This window comes from Bos grunniens, chromosome 6 (assembly GCF_055505025.1).
Source record: "Bos grunniens cultivar Pamir isolate PY7600 chromosome 6, Bosgru_T2T1.0, whole genome shotgun sequence".
Taxonomy (NCBI): Eukaryota; Metazoa; Chordata; class Mammalia; order Artiodactyla; family Bovidae; genus Bos; species Bos grunniens.
The window spans coordinates 22,693,229-22,702,990 of NC_141170.1; the positions used below are offsets into that span (position 1 = coordinate 22,693,229).

At 39.3% G+C, this 9,762-nt stretch overlaps 1 long non-coding RNA gene across 3 annotated transcripts in view; it reads left to right on the forward strand.

Moving 5' to 3' along the window:
* Positions 1 to 7,896, forward strand: part of LOC147370398 (uncharacterized) — a 33,990-nt gene extending 26,094 nt beyond the window's left edge. For 2 of the 3 annotated variants that reach the window (XR_015166130.1, XR_015166129.1), the window contains one exon: positions 5,442 to 7,896. This is a non-coding gene — a long non-coding RNA (uncharacterized LOC147370398). The remainder of the gene's footprint in view (positions 1 to 5,441) is intronic. The other variant, XR_015166131.1, reaches the window with a different exon arrangement.
* Positions 7,897 to 9,762: the final 1,866 nt, after the last annotated feature.

Consider the following 9,762-nt stretch of genomic DNA (forward strand, 5'->3'; position numbering starts at 1 on the left):
TATGCACATCGATGCAATTTGGTTCATCTGAAATACAGAATATTTCTCCCTGATGAAATTACTTATCAGTTCAGTTCAGTCACTCAGTCGTGTCCGACTCTTTGCGACCCCATGAATTGCAGCACGCCAGGCCTCCTTGTCCATCACCAACTCCCAGAGTTCACTCAAACTCATGTCCATCGAGTCGGTGATGCCATCCAGCCATCTCATCCTCTGTCGTCCCCTTCTCCTCCTGCCCCCAATCCCTCCCAGCATCACAGTCTTTTCCAATGAGTCAACTCTTCGCATGAGGTGGCCAAAGTATTGGAGTTTCAGCTTTAGCATCAGTCCTTGCAGTGAACACCCAGGACTGATCTCCTTTAGAATGGACAGGTTGGAATTACCTATAGGCAAACACAAATTCACCTTTTGTTCAAGTTGTTCCTTTTTGTATCCATCAAATTGGAACAAATTAGCATTTTTCAAAAGAAGACTTGCAGCAAAATGGATAGTATGTGTTCATTCAATCAGTAAACATGGGGTGACTCCTATGTGCCAGGTACATTGCCTGGTGCCTGAGATACCACAGTGAATAAACCCAACAGGGTGGCTTCTTCCTTCAAGGTGCTTACATTCTACTGGGAGGAGACAACTATTTACAATCCCCTTGGGAATCCAGTAAACACAAGAAGGACTTAACATCATTGAGGAGTGTGTAACGTGTGCTTAAAGAAACTAAGGAGGAGATGATGGAGGAGCTCAGGAAGAGGTTTTAAACAGCACCATCATGGAGGACAGCTCTCAGGAGAAAGAGAATGCAACTGGTGAAGAACTCAAGGGAAGGCATTCCCGGCCATTGTGGCTGGAGTAGAAAGAGTGAGGCTGGCCGAGGGTGGAGATGTGATGGAAGAGTGAAGAAGGGACCAGGTTCATTCTAGTGGGTGGAGAAGCTACTCAAGAGTTCTAAGCAGCTCAGTGACAGCACTTAAGTTTTAAAAATTTTACTCTGACTTCTCTGTCAAATCCATTCTTATGAGACAAAGGTAGACCTGTTGAGAGGCTGTAGGGGTAAATGAAATGAAAAGTGAGGGTGGCTTGGACTGAGGTATAGAGTAGAGAGAGGGGTGGTAGGAATAAGGATTTATTTTGAAAGTTTGGGCAAAAGGAGTTACTGGTAGATTGATGAGGGTTAGGATGAGGATTATGAAGGAAAGAGGAGGCACAAGAATTATTCCTAGATTTTTGGCTCACATCACTAAATATATCATCATGCTGTTTATTAAACTGTGCAAGCCTGGAAGCTTAACCGGTTCAGGAACAAGAGTTGAGTTGTTTTGGACATACTAAGGTTGAAATTCCTGTTAGACATCCAAGGAGCAATGTCAAGGAGGCTGTTGACTGTGTGAGCCTGGCACTCTGGGAGAGATTGAGGCTGGAGATTTCAATTGGAGAGTCATCAGCATACAGATGGTTTTTTAAAGCAGAGATGAGATTACACAGGGAGTGAGTTTGAGAGAGAAAGAGAGAGTAGAAAAGAGCCAAAACCTGAGCTCTGAGGAACTGCAAGCTTTAGAAGTCAGGTGCAAGAGAAGTTAGCCAAAGAGATGAGGAAGAAGGGGCCACTGACCTAGCAAACCTACCAGGAGAATGGGGCACTTTGGAAAATAACTAAAAAATGTATTTCATGAAGGAGAGAGTAACAAACTTTCCAAGAGACTTTCAGAAATGTTGGTGATAAATCACAAAATGATTACACTCCTTGTATAATTTTAGGAAAATGCAGTCCATTCAGCATAAAACATACAAACAAGCAGACTGACAGCTAATATCTTGGTGGAGTGAAAGGTTGATGCCTTTAGATCCCACTTTGAATAAATAATAATTCAGAGTTTATATAGCCACCAAAACTTCTGAATTTGGCATTGTTTATGAGTGTAAAGGTTTTTATGACCATGAGAATGTTGAACTGTGATCCCCCAAATGTGGAAAGACAAATTTCTAGATCTCTTCATGTTCTTCTGTAAGTTATTTTTGTAACTCAAGGTACTTCTTGATGTTTATTGACCATAATACCTTCTCCAAAAGGTCCATATAGTCAAAGTTATGGTTTTTCCAGTAGTCATGTACAGATGTGAGAATTGGACCATAAAGAAGGCCGAGCACTGAAGAATTGAGGCTTTTGAACTGTGGGGCTGGAGAAGACTCTTGAGAGTTCTTTGGACTACAAGGAGATCAAATCAGTCAATTCTAAAGGAAATCAACCCTGAATATTCATTGGAAGGACTGATGCTGCAGCTGAATCTCCAAAACTTTGGCCACTTCATGCAAGAGCTGACTCATTGGAAAAGACTCTGATGCTGGGAAAGATTGAAGGCAGGAGGAGAAGGGAACGACAGAGGAACGAGATGGTTGGATGGCATCACTGACTCAATGGACATGAGTTTGAGCAAACTCTGGGAGATAGTGAAGGACAGGGAAGCCTGCTGTGCTGCAGTCCATGGGGTTCCAAAGAGTCAGTCACGACTTAGCGAATGAATAACAACAACAATCTTTTCCTGAAGAATGGATTATCTGGAAATAATCTTAAGCTACTTCAGAGTAGTACACAGGTTTATTGGGGAGTCCTCTTGAGAGTAACATCCATAAGTATAGTTGCCAAACCTCATAAATAAAAATACAGAGTGCCCATGCAATATTTGAATATACTAAAACATTGTTTATACCTGGGATTTTAATTAAACTGAATGTGTTGTATTTTATCTACATCCTTCCCTGTAAGGAAGTGAAGAAGCTAGTATGGTCCTCCATTTTTATTACAAATTCTGGCAAGAGGGATAGGCTATTGAATCTCTGAAACAGCAAATCACTGTCCTCATGGTGTCCCTGGGAGTGGGTATAACCTTGGATGGGACAGTTCCCTAAGGGCCAAAGGGCACATTTCCAGCAGTTGGGAAATGAATGTCATAGCACTGAAGAAGGAATCTGCGTAGAACAATACAGGGGCCAAGGTTCAAATGTCAACAATTTATTAACTATTCATTTCCCTTTAGGTGTTTTAGCTGTGTATCTAAATAGGTTGTGCTGTGCTCAGTCTCTTCAGTCACATCCCACTCTGTTAGACCCCATGAACTGTAGCCTGCCAGGCTCCTCTGTCCATGGGATTCTCCAGGCAAGAGTACTGGAGTGGGTTGCCATACCCTTATCCAGGGAATCTTTCCAACCCAGGGATAGAATGTGAGTCTCCTGAATTACAGGCAAATTCATTATCATCTGAACCACCAGGGAAGCCCCAAGGAGACAAGAACCCTTTCCCATCTGGGTGCCTGCCTTTGGGAAATTCTGAGAGTTTCCTTCCTAAATGGAAGATGACATTCTACATTACCTCAACAGTGAAATGGAAAAGGAAATGGCAACCCACTCCAGTACTGTTGTCTGGGACATCCCATGGACAGAAGAGCCTGGTAGGCTACAGTCTATGGGGTCACACAGAGTCGGACACGACTGAGCACACACACACCCACACACTCAACAGTGAAAGCCCTGTTAAGAAGTCCATGAGGCCTCTATTTCTCTCTGAATCTGCAACCTCACCTCTTATGAATGCTTCCTTCCATTAACCCTTGAGTGAGTCACACTGATGCTGGATGATAATCCTCTTGATGGACTTGCTCCGTCTCCCAGAATGAGTGTTGACATGAAGAATTCTGCAGATCCCCTACAGCCAGACCAATGATCCCAAATGTTAACCACATTGGATCCTGCCTGCACTTTCCGCCTCCGGCTCCACACCCACCTTTCCGCCCACAGCACAAAGCTGTGAGCACCGAGTCAGACACTAGCAGGGTGGTCCTCTGAGCACACCCTGGGGGCAAGAGACATGAAATATTTATTGACTGCAGGCCAGCATTACAGGAACGCTGGCTGGAAGCACTGCAAGGGTGCCTCTGTAATATTCAAGGTAGATGCAGCAACACTTGCCAACCCCCTCACATGTCTTGGAGGAGGTTGCTTTGCTCTAATCCTTGCAGCCCCCAAAGGAGTGGCTATTTTCAGAAGGAGCTGATATAATCCTTTAAGACCAACGGTGGGAGGTAGTGTGTATGTGTATTGGGTGGGTGTATGTGTGTGTTTTAAGTGCTAAATGGTTAACAATTGTCCAGCTTCCTGCAGACAGGTAGAGAAGAGCTGAAAAGTTACGGCAGACTCAGGGCTACTTTCCCCTTTCAATTTTTTAACCCACACATGTTCTATCCCAGGGACGTCTACATCATGAGAAATATATCAGATGCTGAGAAGCACAAATCTGTTTTTCCCTTTCTAAGCAACACTGAAATTAGATGGCCGTTGATCTTCCAATCTCAGCTATCGGGTCAGTGTTGTGACAGATAGAATTAGAGGTTTCCGTAGAAAAATGTGGAGCTTCCCAAGTGGCACCAGTCCTAAAGAACCCACCTGCCAATGCAGGAGACAAAAGAGGTGCTGGTTTGATCTGTGTGTCGGAAAGATCCCCTGGAGAAGGGCATGGCAACCTGCTCCAGTATTCTTGCCTGGAAAAGTCTATGGACAGAGAAGCCTGGCAGGCTACAGTCCATAAGGTCACTAAGAGTCGAACACGACTGAAGCAACTTAACATGCATGTAGAAAAATATACCTCCTGCTTCCCATGCTCTATTGGGTTCCTGATTATCTTTCAGTGATGTATTGTTGTTTAGTCACTAAGTCGTGTCTGACTCTTTCGCGACCGCCGTGGGCTGTAGTGACCGCATGAGCTGTAGCCCCCCGGTCTCCTCTGTTCATGTGATTCTCCAGGCAAAAACACTGGGGTGGGTTGTCACGCCCTCCTCCAGAGAATCTTCCCGACCCAGGGATCGGGACCCGTGTCTCCTGCATCTTCTACATCGGCAGGTGGTTCTTTACAGCTGTGCCACCTGGGAACCCCTCCCTTAGGTGGCAGTGAGATCTTGTGGTTTGTGTCTGTGCCAGTGCCAGGCTCTGTGTCTTTTTCTCATTTGTCCTCCTGCTGTGCAGATGGTAAAGGCTGAGGATCTCAGACAACACAATTACTAAGGTGAAAACAAACTCTTTCTCAGAGCTGACCCAGTTTTAGAACTCAGTGACATAACAAATGTGGCAACAGAAATGGGCATGGCGTTCCTCCTAATCATCATTTAGAGGAACTGCAGGTCTCAGAGGAGATTTATAGGAGTCATTGGCATGACTGCCATTCTTTCATTACCTAAACAGAAAACATGTTTTCACCCCTTTGTAATGCATCTTGTATGAAAAAAAGAGAGAGAAGAGAAAGAGAGAGAACAAATAGAGAACATACAATTTTCAACTGCTTTTCTCTTCTAGAATTTAAACACGTTCTGTCTCATTTTCTATTAGGATGGTGACTGTTAGGGAGGTCTTGGTATCGCCTCTTCCGGTACACTGAATAGTATATTTCCCCTTGCTTTCAGAGGCCTTTTCTGGAGAAGAATGTAGAACAACTAGCAAACTTTAAAAAATGTAAATATATAACATGTCTCAAAGCATGGAGACAGGTTATGGAATGCACACCTCCCCCAAAGAGAGCCTGATGGTCAACGAAGCGGAGCTGTGGAAGCCGAGCCATAATTGCACTCCGGAGAGTAAAAGACACTGTGTTGCCTCCTCAGCAGAAATTCACCTCCTTGTAGGAAAATCTGATAAATTTCCCAGTTTCCCACAGAGGGGATGACAGAGAATTTAATGAGAAACACATTGGAACTGGACCTGTCACTGTGTGATTATGCATTCACTAATCTCTCTGTAGGGTACAGAAAAACGCGGACTTCACTGAGAGAGTTTATCTGCGAAAAGGAGGAGGGGCAAGGGAAGCATCAAGGAACAAATTACCAAAAATTAATGTCTTCACTCTCCCACTGATACCTACTGACATCCCACTGGACTGCTGGTTTGGCCTGCAAACTGCCAAAAAAAAAAAGGAGGGGAATTTGCACTGTCACCTATTTTTATGATTGGGGATGAAATTGAACTTTCATACGGTAACTAAATTTATTGATAGTTCAATGCAGCTTGTGAGTGCCTGATATTTTTAGTCTGGGCTTGGGATTTGTGTTTGAGAAATCCACGTACAGTGAGGGAGGCAGCCGGTATTCTGACTCTTGTTGTTTAGATCCATTTCATATCTTGCAGGAATTTCTCTTAACCATCATCATCTTCAGCAAATAAATCTTATTCAGCACCTTTATCCATTCTATAAGCATTCTGGAGCACCTAACATATTCAAGGAACCTATAATTATGTAGCTAGTGCCTTGAATAAGTAGAATGTCCAATAGCCTCCACAAAATGTTAAAGTCAGGGGAACACATTATTCAAAATTGCTATCACCTAAGAACATTTCTTATTTTCTTTTTATTAGCCTGAATTTGGGTTGGCCAGCATGCAAGGAGAGCAGCTATATTCTCTACATAGGTTCAAAAGCAATGAATACGTTTATTCACCTCCGCCTGGAACATACTGAATGAGTATTGAGCAAATAAAGAAACATTTCACTTGCTGAGTGCCTCAGCTAAGCAGGATCTCAGAAAATACTAAATTAATTGGATAATAAGGGAAAGGCGATGGAAAGTTATGTCATGAGCTATACCTATTTGAAGGACTGGTGTCAAGATAAGATCATTCATATTTCTTCATGAATTTCTAGAAGTCTTCATGAAGAAGGTGGCATTTTGGTCAAAACATAGATATTCAAAAATTACATATTTAATTAAGATCTTGAGGTATTTATTATGAACAATGTTGCTACTCTGACCATTCCTGACCAATTAATACAAATTTGCAAAATTCCTCACAAAATGGTAAGCCGGGGATTGATCCCTATATTTAAAATCTCTTAATCCAATGGCATACTCAATTTTTTTCTTAATGTAAGACAAGGCCTTTAAAAAATAACAGCGTATTACTTCTTCAATGATCCCTTTCACATGGCTGTCCAGTTTCATCTGGACAGACTTTAAGTTCCACCTGAAGAGGACCATGTCTTCTTTTTGGTACCTCAACAGTTTAAGGCTCACATAATCATTGATGACAAAATTGGAAATGGCGTTCAAGTTCCTATGGTGGAATAAGGCTAGAGAGTGACTTTGGATAAATAAATATGTGTCAGTCAGGACAAAAGAAGATTTGAAATAAAAGTATGTATGAGCTATTGATTTCTATCTTTTTATTACATAAAATTGCTTAAATACTCACGGATGATTTGTAGTGCCATTGTTTGATGGTACATCTGAACTTTGTATGTGATTCTCAGATGAAAAAAAATGCCTCTACTGACTCAGGCTGGGTTCTCCTCCCTGTTCTCCCAGGGAATGAGATAGAGCAGGCAATGCTTTTCTTCCAATAATGCCTAATCATATGATAATCCTATTTCAGTACAATTGGACTGACTTCTAAAAGAAAAATAGAGGAATCATGTTCATTTGCCTGAAAGTTTCTTTCTTTGAAAAGGTGTAAAAAGATGATTGATTTAAAAAAAATAGATTTTATGTAATCAAAATTTAGATGTAACAATAAAAGAAATCTTATAGAAGGTGTAGAATTCTTTGGACAAGATGTTTCTGTTAGCTTGCCATTGCTGCAGTGTCCACAATATTGTTTTTATTTTAAAAATTAACTGTACAAGAAATTTTCTGCAGCTGTAAACATAGTGCCAGAATTCAAGATTTTAGTTAGTGCAGTATTTTCATTTTGTTATTGAAAATGTGAGAAGTTATGGCTAAATGCCTCTTTCCTTTGGAAGGGTAAAAGTGTTAATTTAAGAAATTTGTTCAGTTTTCTATTTCAAGATCAACTTTATAGAAAATCTACCTACCAGAATTATGTTGTTTTATTCTCAGGTCCAAGAAATAAAAGTTATCTAAGATGATAAAATTGTTAAGTCTGGAAAATCTTTTGTCAGTACCCTTTATCACCACCACACAATCTTGTACAGCTGAGTCATTATAACTCAGCTAAAAGAACTAAGGTATATGTAAGCCACACTCTCAAATGAGTTCCTTAAAAAGTGATGGTATATTCTGTGAAATAAAAACCGCAGTGTTATTACATCTAATTGAAAGCGTCTATTTACCTCTACTGATGTTCCAAATAAAGATTATCGAAACTAAATTAAACATAATTAATAGAACTGAAATGTCAGTCTGAAGGTGTTTGTTGTCTCTCTTCTGAACAAGTTTCCTAAACTGTAATGTAAAATTCATTGACATTTTTAGGTGAACACAATCACAATTAAATAACTTTATTGACTATTCGGTAGGTCTAGTTACTTCAAAATCACCAAAAACTACATAAGCAAGGACCCCTTTAAAAAGTGCTAGGTATTAGTAAGGAATTATACATATTTCCTCTACATGAGTTCTTTCAATTAATTACTTTGAGTAACTTTCTGCTTCAGTGAGATTTAATTAAATATAATTGTTTATGGCCAGTAAACTAAAGAGAAGTGTAATTTAAATATTTTTTAGCTTTGCTTTAAATTTTGAAATTAATGAGTCTTGATTTGCATAATGCATATTCTACTAAAGCTATTCTACTTTAACTTCCATATGCTGATCAAATCAAATTAGGATTACAAGATAAGGTAGTGTTTTTTAGTTTAACATAAACTACCAGCAATATTTGCCCAATACAACATATGTATTAACTTTATTATTAGCCATCATTAATACTGCATTTTCCTTGCCCATTTTGGGACACATGTCTACTGCTCTCCTGTTCTGCAATTTTATTTTTCATGTGCACTAAAAACTTGATATACAGTGTATAATTTTAAACAATAAATCAGAATAAACTAGAGGATTATTTTTAGCTTTTACCATGTATGTAAGAAAATATGATAATTAGATAAGAGTTAGGCACACCTTTGTTGGCAAAATTTCATTGTTTCATTTAATCCAGGAGATTTTTAATATATAAATTAGTTAAAACTTTTGTAGAATTTTATTTCTTTTAAGTCATGCATTAAATGCAAACAACATTTAATCAGATTGTTGGTTCTATAATAAAAACACCATACTAGATATACATATGATGTTTTAGTTGATGGATGGATTTTATATAAATTATATATAATGTGTATAGTTTCTATTGAAACATAGCAATCTGTTTAAATGGTAGTAAGTTCAATTTTGTTGCGTTTCCACTTTGCATTTGTAAATCAAAATAAACTATGCTGTGTTTCTAAAAAAAAAAACAGTTTAGCAATATCTTTTAAAAGAAAAGAAACGTGCTTAAATACAAATCACATACTTTCTGTGCACAATTTTTGCTCTTCCTGTGGGACATACTTTTAAACATTAGCTTTACCATTTTTATTGCCACCTTTCTGAAGAAAATACTTCTATCTCATAGAACTCCATAAAAATGATTACCCAAGAAAATAAATTATGTAAATTCTTTTCAGTTAAATTTTCTGTCTTATACCAAACATTCAGTATTTGGGTTGACATTTAAGTGCCATTTTCAACTCATCAGATTAAGTTTCCCATGTCACATAGCCAACTATTTAAAAATATACATCAGAAATTTTCCTTATAAAAGGGCAGATCTATTCACTGAGGTGGTTACCTTTAGGATAGGAAACTCAAAGAGTGTTTGAGTAATAATATTTTAGATAATGGGACTTGACATGGATAACTGTTACATGATTCATCTCCTTCGGTTCTCCGTGTTTTTCCACTAAATGGGTTGCTCCCTGTGGATCTATACAGTGGAGATAGCAGAAGGTCATAGAAGA